Below are 12,970 nucleotides of genomic sequence, written 5' to 3' on the forward strand. Positions count from 1 at the left end.
TATGGGGAGGTACTAGCTCCAACTCGGTTTTACAGTGAAAATTGCAGGAACTTCAAACTGGCACTAGGAAACAGACTGAGAAACCAGAGTAAAAGTTTCTCCTGCAACGCGTTCCTTTTGTGCTAGATGAACGAACGTCACGCCACATGCTCACTTCTGCGAGATAAGTGTGTGTGAAACCCGTCCTTCAACTAGCATGTTGGGAATACAAAGTCCCTTTTCAGTTGCAAACTACATTACATACATATATATGGGGAGGTACTATCTCCAACTCTGTTTTACAGGGGAAAACTGCAGGAACTTCAAACCGGCACTAGGAAACACACTGAGAAACCAGAGTAAAAGTTTCTCCTGCAACCCGTTCCCTTTGTGCTAGATGAACGAACGTATCTCCAAATGCTCATTTCTGAAAGATAAGTGTGTGTGAAAGCCTTACTTCACCTAGCTTGTTGGGAATACAAAGTTCCTTTTCAGTTGCAAACTACACTCCATACATATATATGGGGAGTTACTAGCTCCAACTCGGTTTTACAGTGAAAACTGCAGGAACTTAAAACCGGCACTAGAAAACATACTGAGAATCCAGAGTAAAAATTTCTCCTGCAACCCGTTCCCTTTTTGCTAGATGAACGAACGTCTATCCACATGCTCAATTCTGAGAGATATGTGTGTTTAAGCCGCCCTTCACCTAGATTGTTGGGAACACAAAGTTCCTTTTCAGTTGCAAACTACACTCCATACATATATATGGGGAGGTACTAGCTCCAACTCGGTTTTACAGTGAAAAATGCAGGAACTTCAAACTGGCACTAGGAAACAGACTGAGAAACCAGAGTAAAAGTTTCTCCTGCAACCCGTTCCCTTTTTGCTAGATGAACGAACGTCTCTCCACATGCTCAGTTCTGAGAGATAAGTGCGTGTGAAAGCCGTCCTTCACCTAGCTTCTTATGAACACAAAGTTCCTTTTCAGTTGCAAACTACACTCCATACATATATATGGGGAAGTACTAGCTCCAACCCGGGTTTACAGTGAAAACTGCAAGTACATCAAACCGGCACTTGGAAACACACTGAGAAAACAGAGTAAAAGTTTCTCCTGCAAACGGTACCTTTGTGCTAGGTAAATGAACGTATATCCACATGCTCATTTCTGAAAGATAATTGTGTGTGAAAGCCTTATTTCAACTAGATTGTTTGGAATACAAAGTTCCTTTTCAGTTGCAAACTACACTCCATAAATATATATGGGGAGGTACTACCTCCAACTCGGTTTTACAGTGAAAACTGCAGGAACTTCAAACCGGCACTAGGAAACAGACACAGAACCCAGAGTAAAAGTTTCTCCTGCAATGCATTCCATTGTGCTAGATGAACGAACGTCTCTCCACATGCTCAGTCCTGAGAGATAAGTGCGTGTGAAAGCAGTCCTTCAAATAGCTTGTTGGGAATAGAAAGTTCCTTTTCAGTTGCAAACTACAATCCATATATTTATATGGGGAGATATGAGCTCCAACTCGGTTTAACAGTGAAAACTGCAGGAACTTCAAACCGGCACTATTAAACACACTGAGAAACCAGAGTAAAAGTTTCTCCTGCAACCCGTTCCGTTTGTGCTAGATGAACGAACGTCTCTCAACATGATCACTTCTGAGAGGTAAGTGCGTGTGAATGCCACCCTTCACCTAGCTTGTTGGGAACACAAAGTTCCTTTTCAGTTGCAAACTACACTCCATATATATAAATGGGGAGTTACTAGCTCCAACTCGGTTTTACAGTGAAAACTGCAGGAACTTCAAACCGGCACTAGGAAACATACTGAGAATCCAGAGTAAAAATTTCTCCTGCAACCCGTTCCCTTTTTGCTAGATGAACGAACGTCTATCCACATGCTCAATTCTGACAGATATGTGTGTTTAAGCCGCCCTTCACCTAGATTGTTGGGAACACAAAGTTCCTTTTCAGTTGCAAACTACACTCCATACATTTATATGGGGAGGTACTAGCTCCAACTCGGTTTTACAGTGAAAACTGCAGGAACTTCAAACTGGCACTAGGAAACAGACTGAGAAACCAGAGTAAAAGTTTCTCCTGCAACGCGTTCTTTTTGTGCTAGATGAACGAACGTCACGCCACATGCTCAGTTCTGAGAGATAAGTGTGTGTGAAAGCCGTCTTTCAACTAGCTTGTTGGGAATACAAAGTCCCTTTTCAGTTGCAAACTACATTACATACATATATATGGGGAGGTACTATCTCCAACTCTGTTTTACAGGGGAAAACTGCAGGAACTTCAAACCGGCACTAGGAAACACACTGAGAAACCAGAGTAAAAGTTTCTCCTGCAACCCTTTCCCTTTGTGCTAGATGAACGAACGTATCTCCAAATGCTCATTTCTGAAAGATAAGTGTGTGTGAAAGCCTTACTTCACCTAGCTTGTTGGGAATACAAAGTTCCTTTTCAGTTGCAAACTACACTCCATACATATATATGGGGAGTTACTAGCTCCAACTCGGTTTTACAGTGAAAACTGCAGGAACTTAAACCGGCACTAGAAAACATACTGAGAATCCAGAGTAAAAATTTCTCCTGCAACCCGTTCCCTTTTTGCTAGATGAACGAACGTCTATCCACATGCTCAATTCTGAGAGATATGTGTGTTTAAGCCGCCCTTCACCTAGATTGTTGGGAACACAAAATTCCTTTTCAGTTGCAAACTACACTCCATACATATATACGGGGAGGTACTAGCTCCAACTCGGTTTTACAGTGAAAACTGCAGGAACTTCAAACTGGCACTAGGAAACAGACTGAGAAACCAGAGTAAAAGTTTCTCCTGCAACGCGTTCCTTTTTTGCTAGATGAACGAACGTCACGCCACATGCTCAGTTCTGAGAGATAAGTGTGTGTGAAAGCCGTTCTTCACCTAGCTTCTTGGGAACACAAAGTTCCTTTTCAGTTGCAAACTACACTCCATACATATATATGCGGAGGTACTAGCTCCAACACGGGTTTACAGTGAAAACTGCAAGAACATCAAACCGGCACTTGGAAACACACTGAGAAAACAGAGTAAAAGTTTCTCCTGCAAACCGTACCTTTGTGCTAGGTAAATGAACGTATATCCACATGCTCATTTCTGAAAGATAATTGTGTGTGAAAACCTTACTTCAACTAGATAGTTTGGAATACAAAGTTCCTTTTCAGTTGCAAACTACACTCCATAAATATATATGGGGAGGTACTACCTCCAACTCGGTTTTACAGTGAAAACTGCAGGAACTTCAAACCGGCACTAGGAAACAGACTCAGAACTCAGAGTAAAAGTTTCTCCTGCAATGCATTCCCATTGTGCTAGATGAACGAACGTCTCTCCACATGCTCAGTCCTGAGAGATAAGTGCGTGTGAAAGCAGTCCTTCAAATAGCTTGTTGGGAATACAAAGTTCCTTTTCAGTTGCAAACTACAATCCATAAATTTATATGGGGAGATATGAGCTCCAACTCGGTTTAACAGTGAAAACTGCAGGAACATCAAACCGGCACTATTAAACACACTGAGAAACCAGAGTAAAATTTTCTCCTGCAACCCGTTCCCTTTGTGCTAGATGAACGAAAGTCTCTCAACATGATCAATTCTGAGAGGTAAGTGCGTGTGAATGCCACCCTTCACCTAGCTTGTTGGGAACACAAAGTTCCTTTTCAGTTGCCAACTACACTCCATACATATATATGGGGAGGTACTAGCTACAACTCTGTTTTACAGTGAAAACTGCAGGAACTTCAAACCGGCACAGGAAACACACTGAGAATTCAGAGTAAAAGTTTCTCCTGCAACCCGTTCCCTTTGTGCTAGATGAACGAAAGTCTCTCCACATGCTCTGTTCTGAGAGATAAGTGCGTGTGAAAGCCGTTCTTCACCTAGCTTCTTGGGAACACAAAGTTCCTTTTCATTTGCAAACTACACTCCATACATATATATGGGGAGGTACTAGCTCCAACCCGGGTTTACAGTGAAATCTGCAAGAACATCAAACCGGCACTTGGAAACACACTGAGAAAACAGAGTAAAAGTTTCTCCTGCAAACCGTACCTTTGTGCTAGGTAAATGAACGTATATCCACATGCTCATTTCTGAAAAATAAGTTTGTGTGAAAGCCTTACTTCACCTAGCTTGTTGGGAATACATAGTTCCTTTTCAATTGCAAACTACACTCCATACATATATATGGGGATGTACTAGCTCCAACTCGGTTTTACAGTGAAAACTGCTGGAACATCAAACCGGCAGTAGGAAATATACTGATAATCCATAGTAAAAGTTTCTCGTGCAACCGGTTCTGTTTGTGCTAGATGAACGAACGTCTCTCCACATGCTCAGTTCTGAGAGATATGTGTGTGAAAGCCGTCCTTCACATAGATTGTTGGGAACACAATGTTCCTTTTCAGTTGCAAACTACACTCCATACATATATATGGGGAGGTACTAGCTCCAAATCGGTTTTACAGTGAAAACTGCAGGATCTTCAAACCGGCACTAGGAAAAAGACTGAGAAACCAGAGTAAAAGTTTCTCCTGCAACGCGTTCCGTTTGTGCTAGATGAACGAAAGTCTCTCCACATATTCAGTTCTGAGAGATATGTGTGTGTGGAAGCCATCCTTCACCTAGATTGTTGGGAAAACCAAGTTCCTTTTCAGTTGCTTACTACACACCATACATATATATGGGGAGGTACAAACTCCAACTCGTTTTTACAGTGAAAACTGCAGGATCTTCAAACCGGCACTAGGAAACAGACTGAGAATCCAGAGTATAACTTTCTCCTGCATCCCTTTCCCGTTGTGCTAGATGAAAGAACGTCTCTACACATGCTCAGTTCTGAGAGATATGTGAGAGTCAAAGCCGTCCATCACCTAGCTGGTTGGGAACACAAAGTTCCTTTTCAGTTGCCAACTACAATCCATACATATATATGGGGAGGTACTACCTACAACTCGGTTTTACAGTGAAAACTGCAGGAACTTCAAACCGGCACTAGGAAACACACTCAGAACCTAGAGTAAAAGTTTCTCCTGCAATGCATTCCCATTGTGCTAGATGAACGAACGTCTCTCCACATGCTCAGTCCTGAGAGGTAATTGCGTGTGAAAGCAGTCCTTCAAATAGCTTGTTGGGAATACAAAGATCCTTTTCAGTTGCAAACTACAATCCATACATTTATATGGGGAGATATGAGCTCCAACTCGGTTTAACAGTGAAAACTGCAGGAACTTCAAACCGGCACTATTAAACACAAGGAGAAACCAGAGTAAAAGTTTCTCCTGCAACCCGTTCCCTTTGTGCTAGATGAACGAACGTCTCTCAACATGATCACTTCTGAGAGGTAAGTGCGTGTGAATGCCACCCTTCACCTAGCTTGTTGGGAAAACAAATTTCCTTTTCAGTTGCAAACTACATTCCATACATATATATGGGGAGGTACTAACTCCAAATCGGTTTTACAGGGGAAAACTGCAGGAACTTCAAACCGGCACTAGGAAACACACTGAGAAACCAGAGTAAAAGTTTCTCCTGCAACACGTTCCCTTTGTGCTAGATGAACGAACATCTATCCACATGCTCAATTCTGACAGATATGTGTGTTTAAGCCGCCCTTCACCTAGATTGTTGGGAACACAAAGTTCCTTTTTAGTTGCAAACTACACTCCATACATTTATATGGGGAGGTACTAGCTCCAACTCGGTTTTACAGTGAAAATTGCAGGAACTTCAAACTGGCACTAGGAAACAGACTGAGAAACCAGAGTAAAAGTTTCTCCTGCAACGCGTTCCTTTTGTGCTAGATGAACGAACGTCACGCCACATGCTCACTTCTGCGAGATAAGTGTGTGTGAAACCCGTCCTTCAACTAGCATGTTGGGAATACAAAGTCCCTTTTCAGTTGCAAACTACATTACATACATATATATGGGGAGGTACTATCTCCAACTCTGTTTTACAGGGGAAAACTGCAGGAACTTCAAACCGGCACTAGGAAACACACTGAGAAACCAGAGTAAAAGTTTCTCCTGCAACCCGTTCCCTTTGTGCTAGATGAACGAACGTATCTCCAAATGCTCATTTCTGAAAGATAAGTGTGTGTGAAAGCCTTACTTCACCTAGCTTGTTGGGAATACAAAGTTCCTTTTCAGTTGCAAACTACACTCCATACATATATATGGGGAGTTACTAGCTCCAACTCGGTTTTACAGTGAAAACTGCAGGAACTTAAAACCGGCACTAGAAAACATACTGAGAATCCAGAGTAAAAATTTCTCCTGCAACCCGTTCCCTTTTTGCTAGATGAACGAACGTCTATCCACATGCTCAATTCTGAGAGATATGTGTGTTTAAGCCGCCCTTCACCTAGATTGTTGGGAACACAAAGTTCCTTTTCAGTTGCAAACTACACTCCATACATATATATGGGGAGGTACTAGCTCCAACTCGGTTTTACAGTGAAAAATGCAGGAACTTCAAACTGGCACTAGGAAACAGACTGAGAAACCAGAGTAAAAGTTTCTCCTGCAACCCGTTCCCTTTTTGCTAGATGAACGAACGTCTCTCCACATGCTCAGTTCTGAGAGATAAGTGCGTGTGAAAGCCGTCCTTCACCTAGCTTCTTATGAACACAAAGTTCCTTTTCAGTTGCAAACTACACTCCATACATATATATGGGGAAGTACTAGCTCCAACCCGGGTTTACAGTGAAAACTGCAAGTACATCAAACCGGCACTTGGAAACACACTGAGAAAACAGAGTAAAAGTTTCTCCTGCAAACGGTACCTTTGTGCTAGGTAAATGAACGTATATCCACATGCTCATTTCTGAAAGATAATTGTGTGTGAAAGCCTTATTTCAACTAGATTGTTTGGAATACAAAGTTCCTTTTCAGTTGCAAACTACACTCCATAAATATATATGGGGAGGTACTACCTCCAACTCAGTTTTACAGTGAAAACTGCAGGAACTTCAAACCGGCACTAGGAAACAGACACAGAACCCAGAGTAAAAGTTTCTCCTGCAATGCATTCCATTGTGCTAGATGAACGAACGTCTCTCCACATGCTCAGTCCTGAGAGATAAGTGCGTGTGAAAGCAGTCCTTCAAATAGCTTGTTGGGAATAGAAAGTTCCTTTTCAGTTGCAAACTACAATCCATATATTTATATGGGGAGATATGAGCTCCAACTCGGTTTAACAGTGAAAACTGCAGGAACTTCAAACCGGCACTATTAAACACACTGAGAAACCAGAGTAAAAGTTTCTCCTGCAACCCGTTCCGTTTGTGCTAGATGAACGAACGTCTCTCAACATGATCACTTCTGAGAGGTAAGTGCGTGTGAATGCCACCCTTCACCTAGCTTGTTGGGAACACAAAGTTCCTTTTCAGTTGCCAACTACAATCCATACATATATATGGGGAGGTACTAGCTACAACTCGGGTTTTCTGTGAAAACTGCAGGAACTTCAAATCGGCACTAGGAAACATACTGAGAATCCAGAGTAAAAATTTCTCCTGCAACCCGTTCCCTTTTTGCTAGATGAAAGAACGTATCTCCAAATGCTCATTTCTGAAATATAAGTGTGTGTGAAAGCCTTACTTCACCTAGCTTGTTGGGAATACAAAGTTCCTTTTCAGTTGCAAACTACACTGCATACATATATATGGGGAGGTACTAGCTCCAAACCGGTTTTACAGTGAAAACTGCAGGAAATTCAAACCGGCACTAGGAAACAGTCTGAGAAACCAGAGTAAAAGTTTCTCCTGCAACCCTTTCCTATTATGCTAGATGAAAGAACGTCTCTCCAAATGCTCAGTTCTGAGAGATATTTGTGTGTGAAAGCCGTCCTTCAACTAGCTTGTTGGGAATACAAAGTTCCTTTTCAGTTGCAAACTACAATCCATACATTTATATGGGGAGGTACTAGCTCCAACTCTGTTTTACAGGGGAAAACTGCAGGAACTTCAAACCGGCACTAGGAAACACACTGAGAAACCAGAGTAAAAGTTTCTCCTGCAACCCGTTCCCTTTGTGCTAGATGAACGAACGTATCTCCAAATGCTCATTTCTGAAAGATAAGTGTGTGTGAAAGCCTTACTTCACCTAGCTTGTTGGGAATACAAAGTTCCTTTTCAGTTGCAAAGTACACTCCATACATATATATGGGGAGTTACTAGCTCCAACTCGGTTTTACAGTGAAAACTGCAGGAACTTAAAACCGGCACTAGAAAACATACTGAGAATCCAGAGTAAAAATTTCTCCTGCAACCCGTTCCCTTTTTGCTAGATGAACGAACGTCTATCCACATGCTCAATTCTGAGAGATATGTGTGTTTAAGCCGCCCTTCACCTAGATTGTTGGGAACACAAAGTTCCTTTTCAGTTGCAAACTACACTCCATAAATATATATGGGGAGGTACTAGCTCCAACTCGGTTTTACAGTGAAAACTGCAGGAACTTCAAACTGGCACTAGGAAACAGACTGAGAAACCAGAGTAAAAGTTTCTCCTGCAACGCGTTCCTTTTTTGCTAGATGAACGAACGTCACGCCACATGCTCAGTTCTGAGAGATAAGTGTGTGTGAAAGCCGTCCTTCAACTAGCTTGTTGGGAAAACAAAGTCCCTTTTCAGTTGCAAACTACATTCCATACATATATATGGGGAGGTACTAACTCCAACTCTGTTTTACAGGGGAAAACTGAAGGAACTTCAAACCGGCACTAGGAAACACACTGAGAAACCAGAGTAAAAGTTTCCCTGCAACCCGTTCCCTTTGTGCTAGATGAACGAAAGTCTCTCCACATGCTAATTTCTGAGAGGTATGAGTGTGTGGAAGCCGTCCTTCACCTAGATTGTTGGGAACACAAAGTTCCTTTTCAGTTGCAAACTACACTCCATACATATATATGGGGAGGTACTAGCTCCAACACTGTTTTACAGGGGAAAACTGCAGGAACTTCAAGCCGGCACTAGGAAACACACTGAAAAACCAGAGTAAAAGTTTCTCCTGCAACCCTTTCCAATTGTGCTAGATGAACGAACCTCTCTCCAAATGCTCAGTTCTGAGAGATAATTGTGTGTGAAAGCCGTCCTTCAACTAGCTTGTTGGGAATACAAAGTTCCTTTTCAGTTGCAAACTACACTCCATACAAATATATGGGGAGGTACTAGCTCCAACTCGGTTTTACAGTGAAAACTGCAGGAACTTCAAACCGGCACTAGGAAACATACTGAGAAACCAGAGTAAAAATTTCTCCTGCAACCCGTTCCCTTTGTGCTAGATGAAAGATCGTCTATCCACATGCTCAATTCTGAGAGATATGTGTGTTTAAGCCGCCGTTCACCTAGATTGTTGGGAACACAAAGTTCCTTTTCAGTTGCAAACTACACTCCATACATATATGTGGGGATGTACTAGCTCCAACTCGGTTTTACAGTGAAACCTGCAGGAATATCAAACCGGCACTAGGAAACACAATGAGAAACCCGAGTAAAAGTCTCTCCTGCAACCCATCAGTTTGTGCTATATGAACGAATGTCCCTCCACATGCTCAGTTCTGAGAGATAAGTATGTGTGAAAGCCGTCCTTCAACTAGCTTGTTGGGAATAAAATGTTCCTTTTCAGTTGCAAACTACATTCCATAAATATATATGGGGAGGTACTAGCTCCAAATCTGTTTTACAGTGAAAACTGCAGGAACTTCAACCCGGCACAGGAAACACACTGAGAATTCAGAGTAAAAGTTTCTCCTGCAACCCGTTCCCTTTGTGCTAGATGAACGAAAGTCTCTCCACATGCTCAGTTCTGAGAGATAAGTGCGTGTGAAAGCCGTTCTTCACCTAGCTTCTTGGGAACACAAAGTTCCTTTTCAGTTGCAAACTACACTCCATACATATATATGGGGAGGTACTAGCTCCAACCCGGGTTTACAGTGAAATCTGCAAGAACATCAAACCGGCACTTGGAAACACACTGAGAAAACAGAGTAAAAGTTTCTCCTGCAAACCGTACCTTTGTGCTAGGTAAATGAACGTATATCCACATGCTCATTTCTGAAATATAATTGTGTGTGAAAGCCTTACTTCAACTAGATTGTTTGGAATACAAAGTTCCTTTTCAGTTGCAAAATACACTCCATAAATATATATGGGGAGGTACAACCTACAACTCGGTTTTACAGTGAAACCTGCAGGAACTTCAAACCGGCACTAGGAAACACACTCAGAACCCAGAGTAAAAGTTTCTCCTGCAATGCATTCCCATTGTGCTAGATGAAAGAACGTCTCTCCACATGCTCAGTCCTGAGAGATAAGTGCGTGTGAAAGCAGTCCTTCAAATAGCTTGTTGGGAATACAAAGATCCTTTTCAGTTGCAAACTACAATCCATACATTTATATGGGGAGATATGAGCTCCAACTCGGTTTAACAGTGAAAACTGCAGGAACTTCAAACCGGCACTATTAAACACACTGAGAAACCAGAGTAAAAGTTTCTCCTGCAACCCGTTCCCTTTGTGCTAGATGAACGAACGTCTCTCAACATGATCACTTCTGAGAGGTAAGTGCGTGTGAATGCCACACTTCACCTAGCTTGTTGGGAACACAAAGTTCCTTTTCAGTTGCAAACTACATTCCATACATATATATGGGGAGGTACTAACTCCAAATCGGTTTTACAGGGGAAAACTGCAGGAACTTCAAACCGGCACTAGGAAACACAGTGAGAAACCAGAGTAAAAGTTTCTCCTGCAACCCGTTCCCTTTGTGCTAGATGAACGAACGTCTCTCCACATGCTCTGTTCTGAGAGGTATGTGTGTGTGGAAGCCGTCCTTCACCTAGATTGTTGGGAACACAAAGTTCCTTTACAGTTGCAAACTACACTCCATACATATATATGGGGAGGTACTAGCTCCAACTCTGTTATACAGGGGAAAACTGCAGGAACTTCAAACCGGCACTAGGAAACACACTAAGAAACCAGAGTAAAAATTTCTACTGCAACCCGTTCACTTTGTGCTAGATGAACGAACGTCTCTCCAAATTCTCAGTTCTGAGTGGTATGAGTGTGTGGAAGCCGTACTTCACCTAGATTGTTGGGAACACAAAGTTCCTTTTCAGTTGCAAACTACACACCATACATATAAATGGGGAAGTACTAGCTCCAACTCGGTTTTACAGTGAAAACTGCAGGAACTTCAAACTGGCACTAGGAAACAGACTGAGAAACCAGAGTAAAATTTCTCTTGCAACGCGTTCCCTTTGTGCTAGATGAACGAACGTCTCTCCACATGCTCAGTTCTGAGAGATAAGTGTGTGTGAAAGCCGTCCTTCAACTAGCTTGTTGGGAATACAAAGTTCCTTTTCAGTTGCAAACTACTCTCCATACATATGTATGGGGAGGTATTAGCTCCAACTCGGTTTTACAGTGAAACTTGGAGGAACATCCAACCGGCAATAGGAAACACACTGAGAAACCAGAGTAAAAGTTTCTCCTGCAACCCATTCCCTTTGTGCTAGATGAACGAACGTCTCTCCACATGCTCAGTTCTGAGGGATAATTGCGTGTGAAAGCCGTCCTTCACGTAGCTTGTTGGGAACACAAATTTCCTTTTCACTTGCAAAATACAATCCATACATATATATGGGGAGGTACTAGATCCAACTCGGGTTTACAGTGAAAACTGCAGGAACTTCAAACCGGCACTAGGAAACACACTGGGAAACCAGAGTAAATGTTTCTCCTGCAACCCGTTCCCTTTGTGCTAGATGAACGAACGTATCTCCACATGCTCATTTCTGAAAAATAAGTTTGTGTGAAAGCCTTACTTCACCTAGCTTGTTGGGAATACATAGTTCCTTTTCAATTGCAAACTACACTCCATACATATATATGGGGATGTACTAGCTCCAAATCGGTTTTACAGTGAAAACTGCTGGAACATCAAACCGGCACTAGGAAATATACTGATAATCCATAGTAAAAGTTTCTCGTGCAACCCGTTCTGTTTGTGCTAGATGAACGAACGTCTCTCCACATGCTCAGTTCTGAGAGATATGTGTGTGAAAGCCGTCCTTCACATAGATTGTTGGGAACACAATGTTCCTTTTAAGTTGCAAACTACACTCCATACAAATATATGGGGAAGTACTAGCTCTAAATCGGTTTTACAGTGAAAACTGCAGGATCTTCAAACCGGCACTAGGAAAAAGACTGAGAAACCAGAGTAAAAGTTTCTCCTGCAACGCGTTCCGTTTGTGCTAGATGAACGAAAGTCTCTCCACATATTCAGTTCTGAGAGATATGTGTGTGTGGAAGCCATCCTTCACCTAGATTGTTGGGAACACCAAGTTCCTTTTCAGTTGCTTACTACACACCATACATATATATGGGGAGGTAAAAACTCCAACTCGTTTTTACAGTGAAAACTGCAGGATCTTCAAACCGGCACTAGGAAACAGACTGAGAATCCAGAGTATAACTTTCTCCTGCATCCCTTTCCCGTTGTGCTAGATGAAAGAACGTCTCTACACATGCTCAGTTCTGAGAGATATGTGAGAGTCAAAGCCGTCCATCACCTAGCTAGTTGGGAACACAAAGTTCCTTTTCATTTGCAAACTACAATCCATACATATATATGGGGAGGTACTAACTCCAACTCGGTTTTACAGTGAAAACTGCAAGAACATCAAACCGGCACTTGGAAACCCCCTGAGAAAACAGAGTAAAAGTTTCTCCTGCAAACCGTACCTTTGTGCTAGGTAAATGAACGTATATCCACATGCTCATTTCTGAAATATAATTGTGTGTGAAAGCCTTTCTTCAACTAGATTGTTTGGAATACAAAGTTCCTTTTCAGTTGCAAACTACACTCCATAAATATATATGGGGAGGTACTACCTACAACTCGGTTTTACAGTGAAAACTGC

This window comes from Camelus dromedarius, chromosome 8 (assembly GCF_036321535.1).
Source record: "Camelus dromedarius isolate mCamDro1 chromosome 8, mCamDro1.pat, whole genome shotgun sequence".
NCBI classification, from domain to species: Eukaryota; Metazoa; Chordata; class Mammalia; order Artiodactyla; family Camelidae; genus Camelus; species Camelus dromedarius.